Consider the following 13,273-nt stretch of genomic DNA (forward strand, 5'->3'; position numbering starts at 1 on the left):
ACACAAACACTCATATCTAACTACAAATGAAGAATCACTCAAAAGCAAACATATAAATTATAAAACCAGACATTAAGCACTTCCTCAAACTGTTTCTAAACAAATATTTATTTCCAATCGTTTATTCTGCGTGTGTGACAACATGCAGTCGTCATTTCCCCTTCGTGTTCGTAGAAGGAACACCAGACAGCAGCAGCAAGCAAGCAAGGTCTCATGGCGGATGCATGATGGCATAGGATAGCCGAAACCTGATTGGTCAACAAACTGACGTCATTATCACTCGCATCACGGGTTGCGATTTTATATTTTTTTTTCTCCTCCTCCCTCCGGGAAAAGTCACTTGACGCGTCGACTGTCCTCTACGCGTCGGCCACAGTAGCTCGTGGCGCCCCGAAGTCGGCTCGGTGTCTGGCCTCGGATCCTCCTGCCATATTGTTGCGGGTTCGCTTCATCTGGTGGGCAGCACTAGTATCTTCCACTGGGTGCGTTAGACCTAGCCCTTACCACCAGCGTATGGCGTCCCCTCTTCCTGCCCTTGACTTCGCTCACCTTTACGCTTGATTATTCCATGGCAAAAATATATCGATATGTAAAAAAAAAAAATCGTCTCAGAAGTCATCACGAATTCACAATTTACCTTTAGTTCTACCGAGGCTCAAGCGGCCTGCCATGATTCTGCAAGCACATGCCACCAACTGACCCGCTTCGGGAGTGACATCCCCATTCTTTCTGATGGAATTTTTACCGAAAGCAATATCAAATTGTTCCCAATTTTGCACGTCTACAACGATCACGAAAATGGCTGTTTCTCACAAGTCGTGAGGAGCTTATCACATAAAAAACATTTTTTTTTTTTATAACGAGATGTGGTTTGAATTCCTTGTTTAAGGTTACATGCAACCAGCTTCAACTGGTATTGTTTTCAAACATGAGGGAGAACGTAAATGGTACAGAACTCGTAGCTCTGTCCTAGGAACCCGCTTGTGGACTAGCAACCCATACATCCTAGCCCTCATACACAGCTAATTGTATTTTTCAAATTGTATACGTATATGACAGTCAACATGACGGATAATGTAAAGAAATTTTGTACCTCCATTGAAATCAGTGTCTATAACTGTGTTGAGAATGACTATACTTCATTATGACTCGTTTGTACGATAACCCCGCACTTAAAGCTACGTCCTCACCTTAAAAACCAGACTCCATGATACAAAAATGAGGACTACAGACAATAGTGTTGACCGTGAAGGAAGAACTATACCCAGTGAACCTACTAGGAAGGAAGGGGTGTCACCCGTTCTCTTAAATAGAGGTAAACAATTTAGTTTTGACTGTTGGTTATAACGATTTTGACAACCTCACTGACCCTGGTAGTTTGAGAGGCTTTATAAAGCCCAAACAACTAAGTTCCACAGGCACAAAGGCGAGAAGGAAATGACACTTTTCAGTTCACCACACAGAGCGAGCTGCCACGGTCCCAACACAAATCAATCCCTTCCAACAAAAAGCGGATTCCACCCCGCCAGCGTCTCTCCATCCTAGTCTTCCTCCTCGGCTGCCGGTAGCATAATACCATCAGACGACCTTCTCAGGAACCCGGAAACTAGTAATTTGCTTGTGGAGAAAGTTCAAGAAAAACTTTTACGGTGTTGTTCATTCTTAGGAGAGGAAAGCCTTTTTTTTTTTTTCCTGTGTTGATACGAACAGCGGTGTTATGTCACGCGATCTAAGGAAAGGAAGTAAACCAGTCGTGCCGGTGTTTTCAAACTACTGGTAATGTCACACTTTAGTCATTACATACACAATGACGAAATGGCATGCCTGACAACCTTGTTCATACATATCACTGATCTGTGTACACAAGTGTTCCAAGACTTAATATTTCCTCCATTTAAGCGACTTCCTAATCCAAAAGAAAAAAAAAAAATCAATTTCTCACCTAAGTTTGAGACAGTGACCACCATTTCGTATGACTCACAGTGTGCATGGCCGGAGGCTCCTTCCCCTGACTGCATTACCCCAGCTCGGCCTGGGGACTGCATAACGTCAGCTGTGTCCTGGCAGGAGTGGAATGCAGCGAGCCCGACAGGAAATGACCAAAGGTTACCCGTTTAGCCACATCCTCCCGCGCCCGCCCCTGGCTGGGGCTGCCTCACCCAGCTAGCCACAGGGCCTACTACACGACTCTCCCCCATCACCACTAGCATTCCACTCGGGTCTTGGGGAAAAATAAAATATAATTTCCCAACGCAAAAGATAAAAATTTCGGGAATTATATCAATATATGTCGATGGAAAAAAGAAAATTCTCGCTTCTTGCCTGGATACTGACGAATTAGCTCCGTAGCCTATTCTGCTCAGCGTTTAAAAAAAACAAATATGGACAAGGTTGGGAGGGTCAAGGTCCCATACTTCCAAGTGCTTTGTTTAACACAGGAGTGGTGATGTCATTGTTCCTGCTGTTGGGCTAAACATCACGAGTCCCGGCCGGCGGGCGGGTGGCGCCGGCGCGCCTCCGCACCTGAATACCATTATGCGCGCAGACAAGGCTAAATTACAAGTGATGCGCAGCACATTAAGCCCTTGATTACATGGTTATATTATGAGTGATGGACACCACTCTACTCTTAAGGTTAAATCATGGGAAGATGCGCAGGTGGTCCATGTGATTCGCTATGTTATCAAGGATCACCAACGTAAGTTTCTGTCACTTGGAATCTGCACTGAATGGCAACGTGAGGGGTAAATTACGACATGCAATTTCATATAAATTCACTGGCAAGTAATTGTGGATAATTATAGAATAAAGCTCCTTGTAAGGATAATTCAATAACTTGGAAATAGTTGTTGCTTCATGTCTAATTCTAAAAATACATCTGAATATATTAGCTTATTTTCTTGAGAATTTTAAGAATTACTGGAAAATACCATGGTTCTCGTCTCTCTAGTTCCTATAAATAGCTATATTATCTTGGTAGAGGGAAAAGCAATACATCCAAATCTAGAAATAATTCTCTCTCTCTCTCTCTCTCTCTCTCTCTCTCTCTCTCTCTCTCTCTCTCTCTCTCTCTCTCTCTCTATTTTTCAAGACCCAAGAAAGCTTTCCATGTTCTCTCCTTTTTAATCAAGAATGGAAAAAAAAAAATTCGTAAGATGCTGGGTCAACTGGCTTTAAACATTCCCTCTGAAAAGATATACGAAATATCTGCATATTTCTTGGAAGTCTATCGAATTTGCTGTCACACTTCTATGGTTCATCGCATTTTGTTGACTACGTTATCACAAATAAACAGTGCAACAATTTTCCGCCGCGTTTTACCGTGATTTTCTATGTAACTGACAATCAGGACTTCTGCTTGTTTCCCTTAATATCCGGTAATTACCCTAAAGTATTAGCTTGCAAAAGATCCAAGTCAACAGTCTATTTACTTAATATCCGGTAATTATCCTAAAGTATTAGCTTGCAAAAGATCCAAGTGTACAGTCTATTTACTTATCTTTCTGTAGAAACGTAAAAACATTTTGGCATTTTAGATTTCATGTTCGAGATGACGCAAGGAAACGCGCATAAACAAAAAACGCCGAAACAGTAAAAAAGAATCTAGGTTTGAATTATGAATCCATAGAAAAGAGAGCGTCTCTCACGAAATCGTACATATATATATATATATATATATATATATATATATATATATATATATATATATATATATATGATGGCATCATATTAACCGAACAAAATCTGCCAAGCAGAACAGGAGAGACGTTAACAGCCGAAGACAACTGTTCTACTGGCGCTTGTCCAGATTTCATAGAGCTTTATACGGTTTGTAAATCAATTTATACAACGAATGATACTGTAATGAAACAAGATGATATTCCTGTCGAGTCTAGGACTGGCCAATCACCATTCTTATTGACGAAACGGCATGGATGAGTTTGAGTTGGGTGGGTTCAGAAGACTATTAAAGATAAAAGGGATCGAAATGTTGTACATGGGGTTCTGTTCCGCATCGGATCAGATTATGATATACCAATATGTGTCTGAACTCACTGTTTACTTCTCAATGCCTAACTTCAAGCCATGCACGCAAGTCGTGGGCTAGTGCAGTGTGGGTCCTCAATAATGGTCAAACTTTTCCTCTCTTCCAAAACTAGACCGCACAAGTCACCTGCAGCATTCAGACGGGTTAGTTATATATTTGTTTTTTCCCTGTCTATAAGTATTTTACAATACTTACTATTATCTAACACCACATTTTCCTTCTCAGTAACCTTACCACAAACGAGTTGTTTATAATTGCATGGTTATACGAGGTAAAATGGAAATTTCCATCCTGCTAGAACATTACGGTGGAACAACGACGAGTTGAAATGGATATTTCCAGAAAACGCGCGTCTTTTTCCGATACATTTCCCATATTTGTCGTGTTCTCTATTCATTGTGGTTGTGTCTTTTCGTATCCAGCAAAATTTGTGTTTAAGATTGTTTGCATCCCTTATATCTTCCCTCCCACTATTTACTAATAATATTTGCATCCTAGTCAGATTTTTTTCCGATTAGACCTCAGTGGTCTGGCAGTCCTTCACAGGAAACGAAAACAAGTTATGAGATGTTCTAAGAAACGATTTTGAGGGAGAGGCGCCATTGCAACGACCCAGCCACCCTGAAAGGCAAAAACTTAAAAATAAAATTCCCCACAATTTCATGGGGCTGCTTTGTCATTCTTAAAGTTTTGAACTTCAATAAACAGTTGTAAATATGAGAAATAAGTCATTGAGTGAACAGTAGCAATTATTGGACCGATATTTGGTTGACGAAGTACTTATGTTGAATACACTACACTATTACCAGGTTAAGGAAAAATTTAAGAGACTGAATATTGGAAGAATATTGGAATGTCGAATACATTATATATCAAGTATCTAAATTCGAAGAGTTCTGGGATATTAAATACATTATAATGCTTTGTCGTCGGCGAAATATTGTGAGGTTAAATACGTTATGTTGTTCTCCGACAACATATACAGGAAGGTTGAATAATTCATCTAGGTACCTGACTGGTGAAGATTACAGGGAAGTTAGTTGAGAAATATAATTGAAACGCGTTTGCTTCTTGACTGGCGAAGTCCAGTGAGTTTAATACTTAGGATGATGTCAAGTTTAGATCATGTTACTTATCTGAAATGATATAGTTGTCGCTCTTTAATACACGACCAAGATTTTAGTCAAATAGCGTCAAGGTCTGTTTGAAAACGTAGAGTATCTCAGTCGCGCTATTTTTTTTTCTTTTTGTACTAATTGGTCTTGTGCAAAACACACGGAAGTATATCCTTTACCTTGATGAGGAACTAAAGATCATATATTTCACAGACTCCAAAACTTACGCTTAATTAAGACCGATGCATCGTTGACAGCACATAATATATCACGGACAGTACACCCCCCCTTTTTTTTTTTCTCTCTCTCTACAAATACAAACCGGGACTGAAACTAAATGTCAGCCGGACAAGGTCTTCAAACAGAACCTCCTTGACAACTCCTGCTATGGGTGGCGGCCATACCGCCCCGCCGAGTACGCCGGCCGGACCATCCAGCTTCCTGGATGGAAACGCTCGCCATATAATTAGGTTAGATCCACCACCTCTTGCATGCCCCAGACCATATCGCTCCCCACGTTTCCATGGGCCTACGTCTCGCAGTACATGCCTTGGTCAGTACTGCTCTCCACATTATCATGGAATACACTGTGTACTTTCTATACATGGTTTATATCCTTTTATGTGTCTCGTATAACTTTGATTCATCGGATACATACAGTTCAAGCCATACTGCTTCGGACATACCGTAATTCTTACCTCTTTCCATGTACCATACACCACACTGGTTCCAACATATTCTGGGCTATTACTGCTGCTTCCTAGATATCTTGATTATACCTTCTGTGATCCTTCACGTATCCTCGCTACGTATCGTAATGACTTCTCTGACTAAATGTGAATCGTCTTTTTGTTCAGGAAAGTTTTGGATGCGGAATAAAAACGAATTATAGAGATGAATAATCTAAGTGATTTTTAAAACTCATAATCCAGTATATATATTGTAAGGCAGATGCGTGGAATAGCTTTTGTCTGAGCGTAAATACTGGTTAAGAAATATTCATAGACCAACAGTAACATATACTTTGATGATATATCGTGATGTGATTTTTACTTTATAAAGAGCACATATGTTCATTACGGGAAACACACTGTCCCAGAAATATCATGCAAACTGATTAACCATAATTTGAAGGCTTCTATAAGAATTTTTTTTTTTAAAGGGAACTATAAAAACTTTTATAGAACAGAAAAATGGGCAGATACAGAGAAACTGTAACATTCTACAAGTTTACTGATCCGATTCCTAGTAATACATTACACAGGATTTACCGACGTTACTCTTTTTTTCTTCAAGAATACAAATATGAATCTAAAATTTATCGTAGCGCTACTTAGTCTTACAGCAACATTGTGGAGTAAAGGGGCATGACTGAGCTACAAGTTTATATAGCAACATTGTGGAGTAAAGGGGCATGATTGAGCTACAAGATTTATAGCAACATTGTGGAGCAAGGGGCATGATTGAGCACAAGATCTATTAACAGGATATTACCTGATAACAGGTTCTTGGTTTATTTCTTTTTTTATGGATGATTTTTCTGTCACGACAAACGAATGCAAACTAATTCTAATTAATTAGAAAAGTAACCAACCAAATCCAAACGTAACCTAACTAATGTTGGGTTATGTCAGCTGTAGTTTTTTGTAACCGAAATAACTTCAAAAATGGAAAATAATTTTTAGCTTTCGAGGATTCCTATCACAAAAGATAACTGGGATGACATAATCTTAAACGATGATCATGAATGTATATTCTATATCTAACTGTCTCTCCCGCTCTAGCGAGGTAGCATCAGGAACAAAGGAACAATGGACTCATTTGCACACACCCAGGCCCTTACTGTTGCGTAAAATGCATTCAAACAAGGGGCCCATAGCCTAGCCCTCCCCACAGCTCCATGGTTTAACTTGACCATTGCATATGCCCTGATTAAGCAAATGATAAAATGTTAACAGTGATAATACGTTATATCATAACCTTTATTATTATTATTAAATAACCATTAACTCTGCCGTATGCATGACGCTGTAATAAAGGAAAAGAATAAAAAGCCATCGATGGATAGAAGTGAAGCTACATCAAGCTGTTATCATCGCGTTCATATTCCGTAAATTGCTTTATGATCTTCCAATAGGATGTCATGAATGGAGGCTATTGTTCGATAAAGACTTAACTGCATGATGCATTGTGTTTACATAACATTAATGTGTGAATGTATGTATGTATGTACGTGTCTTGAACGACAACTTTACGTTGATGGTCTCCTACCATTTTGTTTCATGTTTATGCGTAAAATATAACTACATGTTAACATGGTGGTGTTAGGTAAGGCACATATATGGATTCCAGCCTTATGGAAGAGGAAAATGTTCATAACCCTATGGTGTCTGTAATTAGCTTTAACTGAACTTCACATCATCCTATATACTATGGTCCATCTTCATTACACACATATCAGATCCCGTTTTTCCCCTTCCTCCCCTCCCCTTCCAAACCGGTACCAACCCCGTACGAAAACGCCATTAACATTAGACATCGATTATTTTGCCGCTAAACGGCATTAGATAAATTGAAATGGGAGGTCGGGAAGCGATGTTTGATCAACGTATTCAGGGCATATTTTCTGGAATTTTCACTCATGGCTCAACTTTTCAGATGGGCGCATTTATGTGCGTTGGGATGAACAATAGCTATCATGATGACAGAAAACTCACAAGGAATATTACTTTTTTTTTTTTTTTTTACAAAAAAGTCTGAGGGCCTAGTTTTTTCTTTTTTTTTTTTTTGTTACTGGGGAGATGGAAGGGCCTCGTCGGGAATTACCCCACTACTATGTTATAAGATGACCTGCTTCAGATATCGAGCGCTTTATTATAAAACCATCACTAACATAATCGGATCGTTGTACTGTTTGGGTGTTTTCATGATCTCGCATGCGGAATAATGCTAACGTAGTGGTTATTTTGCCGACCAGTCAGCACCGGTGCGTCAGTCATTGTTTTGCTGACAAGTTGCTTTGGGACAGTTTATTTCCCCTTCCGTCATCTCTGAGTTACGTTGAGGTAAGCCACAGTCTTAGGACCATGGGGCTGCCCCTCTGTGTGGGGTTTTCTGAAGGGATAATCAGTCTTGACTTTCAACCCTAAACTTTGCTACACTTCAAGATGGCGAGGTGGATGAGCTTTCCCGCGAAGTCGGTAGACTTCATAAAATAAAAATCAATCAGTTCATGCATCAGATTTTTTGTAAGAGCTCTTAAAGTCGTTGAACTCATTAGTAGAGTAGAAATAAAGCATAAACGAGTCTGCAAAACTGTATTTGACATACCGGCGACGACTGCCCTGCAAAATAATCACTGCGCCATGTTTTATGTCATGAAATGAATGGTATCATTGAACGAAGTGGTTAGTGTGTCATTACACGACACCCGAAGGTTAAACGGTGTGAAACTGCTCGGTGGAAAGTGATCAATTAAGAGACATTCATTAACTCCAATCAGACAAGATGGCTTTAGGTCTAATCAAATCGATTATTTACATTCGTTCACTTTATGGTATACTAGGTCATGTCAGATGTATATTTGTTATGTTTTTACGACATTCCTTTAATCTAATAATTTTCCTCTGGTATTGAGCCCTTCCTGTATCGAAGGTTCACTTAGGTTGTTGACGGGTGGAATTCATCATATTCTCACATGTAATGGATTTTTCGTTTCTTTATTGAACAGTTATATCATGTTTTTTTTTTTTAATGCTTTTAGTTCCGCAGAGCGCAATTGGGATCCTGTTCCTTAAATGTTTCTTAAGTTAGGTTTTGGAATAGTATCTTTGTCATTGGCTTTCATTCCTCTGAATCTCATCTTCTACCGTAGGAATCTAGAGCTGTGATTAGCTGAAATATAAAAATTACACAGCCATCTTTAAATGTTCATTGGCCATGAGGTTACGGAGGCACAGGCGTGGCTCTCCTCACAGTCTTTCGCTGGTTTTTGCAAGTGGAAACCTGGTGACGCGTTTTTAGTGACAAAAATGCCACAGAAATGCATAAATAATTGAACATACATATCATCTTCATATGTAAAAGATATGATTGTTGTGCTAGAGAAATATTAAATAGAAAACAGTTTGTGTTGTGCTAGAGAAATATTATACAGAAAACAGTTTGTGTTGTGCATGAAATACTGTATATATATATATATATATATATATATATATATATATATATATATATATATATATACACACACACACACACAGAAAATAGCGTGTTGGTGGACAAAATACGGTGGTTATAGGGTACGATGGCATGTATCAAGTAGCAGTTGGCCAAGTACGTGCAGTATACATTTTCTGAACCTTTTTCTAGTTAGGTTTATAAGAAGATACTCTTGCATGTGTTCTAACAATAGTTTATTTTGAAAAGAAATATATATGTAAACCAAGATAAACAGCGTTTGATAAAAAATGTGGTTTGGAATTTTTTTTTCATTCGCACTGGAGTGAAAAGACATATTAGAGAAATTATTTAGAGGAAAACTTCACAGACGAAAATTACGCGATTCTACATGTCATAATATATAGGAACAAAGAAAATATTAAAACGGTTTTAAACTCGTAGAAAACGAGATTTTATCGCATTTACATGAAGTGCGCGGGAAATTTAAGCAGCACACCGTCTTCTTTTCAAAAGCCATTCAATCTACTCACGATGTAAAGAAAATTATTTGTCCCTATTATTTACTAACAGATTTGACATGATTAACAAAATTCCCCGAAGGTAAAAGTGTACCTCTCTTCACCGCGTTTAACAATCAAACTTTTTTCTCTCTCTTTTAAGTACATTTTACCATCACTACACGACCAATTTCTGACGACGCTACAAGGCTCTTTTCAACATTCACCGATTAACTATTTCACAATCACAAGCCAGGTTTTTTTTTTTATATAACTTTTAAAACATCAAACCGCCCTTTCACTATTACGCTTCATCACTGACCCAAAACGTTTCATTGACGCTCTGCCACACTACTTTCTTTAATACGCTTTAAAGAAGGTAGACCACATTTTTATAGTTCAAGACTATTAGATCACATTTTTCTTTAACTACCCTTTCAATTCCGTAGACCAAACTATTCAGTTACTCTCTACAATACTAGGCCACTGTTTTACAACACCCTTCTTTCCGTTACGTTTAACGACTATTACACTCTTTGACCATGTTTTGCCATCACTTGCCGACCCTTGACATTGTAACCAGAGCACTTACCACTGTACGACACTCCTCGCATCATGTAAGTTGCCCCATTAAGACTAGAGGCCACAAGGGAGCCAACCTTAACCTATCCACCAAATAGCAAACCCGAAAGTACATTATTTTTTCCTCCCCTACGTTTCCTAAAGGTCATCATAATGCTAGAAAAAAAAAGAAGCTTACTCTCCGTGATGAACTATATGACGTAATAAAGTATGTTTGCTCTTAATATAAATGTGTCACCTTTTAAAAGTTACAAGTCAAACCCGAGAACTTGCTGGCACAAAACATGTCACAATCCTGATACGGGAATAACCTTACCTAGCCTAGCTTGGTAGAATAACCTGGCCTAGCTTGGAGGAGTAACCTAGCCTAGCATGGAAGAATAACCTAGCGTAGCTTGAAGGAATACCCTAACCTAGTTAGGGGGAACAACCTACTTAGCTTATCCTAGCTTAGATTTTTTTTCCCCTAAATGTTTATTTAAATTAGATTGTGGAATACGATCCCGACCGCAATACTGATTCTCTTCTTTTTACCGACTGGCGTGCGAACCGCATGGAACCATATCCAACCCTCTATATTTTCGTAGAGAGTTAAGCTCTGAATCAGTAGTAGGCTTGATATCCGATCCCCAGATAAGAAAATGCATATGTTATATTGGCGATTACGATTTGATCTTGAAAGACATTGTCTCATCAACAGCCAAACCGAGTTTACCAGTTGATGAAATAGGAAAAGACTGCTTAAAAAAAAATCTTACGCAACCTTTGTGAGGCTTTTAATAAAAAAAGAGCAGGGCTGACTGGTTAATTATTTGGGTTTTAGGCTTATCGACTGTCGGCGTCTTATACACCCTTAGGTTTGGCTTTTGAGGGCGAAATCAAAGGCCAGCCTTTCATAAAGAAAAGTGCTCTAGGAGCATATCATGTTCAAAGGTTCAATACAAATGCCACCTTTGTTTAGGAATGATCATATTCAGCAGTACCAACATAATTCCAGTAATAGGATCCCCTTTATATTGTATCAATAGATGCGTCTCGGTTATGTTATCAAGGTTATATTGATCTGACACCAATACAGTGATGTTACCCCGTCCATCGGTGGCTTCCGAAAATAACAACTTTGACCCATTGAAACGTGAGCGCATGACGACCTTCGCTGGTCTGGCGAAGCGACTGTGGCAAGTTCGTCTGCGACTAGGAAAACGACGGTAAAGTTTGTGGGGGGGAAAAATACAACTGGGAAAAATAAAACATTTTTTATCCTCCGCGGCGCACGAAGGCATTCTCTGTCAACCGTGGCGCACGAAGGCATTCTCTGTCATCACAATTGTAGTGTTTATTAAGCTGCTGTTCGTAAAAAGAAAAGAAATAATAGGCTGTATTTCCATTCTTTAAATCTTAAGTTAGATTTATAGTCTTTGATTCTGGGGGGAAAAAAAACCTTGGGCTAATGTGATTAACAGAGTTATGCGTAAGTGGCAAAGTTATTTGTTATATATATATATATATATATATATATATATATATATATATATATATATATATATATATATATATATATATATATATATATATATATCAATTGGTAGTTAGGGGAGGGCGTAAGAGGGAGGTGGACAAAGGGAATGGTTATGTTGAACAGAGGATAGTGATAGAGTAATGAAAGAAGTTATGATACAGGTTATAGTCAGGTGTGAGGGTGTGTGTGTGTGTGTGTGTTTGTGTGTGTGTGTGTGTTCAAGAGTGGAGGATGTGGGAGTGGGTGAGGGAGAGTGGTCCTTCACCTAACGTACCAGGATATGTTGCAGTCAAACATTTGCATAACACACTGACCACAATGTGACGCGACCCTTGAACACACGAGCCACACCAGCCTTGAACACCATGCTTGACATGACCCCCCCATCCATCCAATCTATATACACGTAAAGCACGACCATTACAGGGTCAAGTTAAATGATTTATGTATATATATATATATATATATATATATATATATATATATATATATATATATATATATATATTTTTTTTTTTTTTTTTTTTTTTTTTGCTTTGTCGCTGTCTCCCGCGTTTGCGAGGTAGCGCAAGGAAACAGACGAAAGAAATGGCCCAACTCACCCCCATACACATGTATATACCTACGTCCACACAAGCAAATATACATACCTACACAGCTTTCCATGGTTTACCCCAGACGCTTCACATGCCCTGATTCAATCCACTGACAGCACGTCAACCCCGGTATACCACATCGATCCAATTCACTCTATTCCTTGCCCTCCTTTCACCCTCCTGAAAGGATATATATATATATATATATATATATATATATATATATATATATATATATATATATATATATATATATATATATATATTTTTTTTTTTTTTTTTTTTTTTTTTTTTTGTCGCTGTCGGTCGCGTCGGTCGGTTGTTGACCGTCTGAGATTGCCTGTAGACGCAGCGACGCCAACTAACTTTTCCCGCCAGAATTGAGATGTTACAAGCAGGGGGGGGAGTGACAGCAGCGGCTTGGGGTGGGGTGGAGTGGGGTTCCTTGAGGAACAGTTGAATAATTGTTGAGGAAGGCGGGAGGTGGGGAGGAAGGATGGATGGGGGTCGCTTTGTCACTCCTTCCTCCTCTTGTTTGTTCGCATCCCAGGCGGGGAAGGTAGCGGCGCCACCACCAGGTTGGAGGAAGCCATCAACTTACACGCCAGGGAAGAGAGAAGGTTTAAGGGGGTGACTTGATCACGATTTTTCATGTTTCGTATCCCAGCACGGTGGTGTTGAATTGCAATATAGTTCTTTGAAAGATGGATCAACCCGATGCTGAGCAAGAGACTGGT

General features: G+C 39.0%; 1 protein-coding gene across 1 annotated transcript in view; it reads right to left on the bottom strand.

The window, feature by feature from the left end:
• The window catches only part of LOC139756082 (beta-hexosaminidase subunit beta-like), an 89,149-nt gene that overhangs the window by 38,472 nt on the left and 37,404 nt on the right, over positions 1 to 13,273 (bottom strand). The gene's annotated exons all lie outside the window — the stretch shown is intronic.

The sequence above is a fragment of the Panulirus ornatus genome, chromosome 20, assembly GCF_036320965.1.
Source record: "Panulirus ornatus isolate Po-2019 chromosome 20, ASM3632096v1, whole genome shotgun sequence".
Taxonomy (NCBI): domain Eukaryota; kingdom Metazoa; phylum Arthropoda; class Malacostraca; order Decapoda; family Palinuridae; genus Panulirus; species Panulirus ornatus.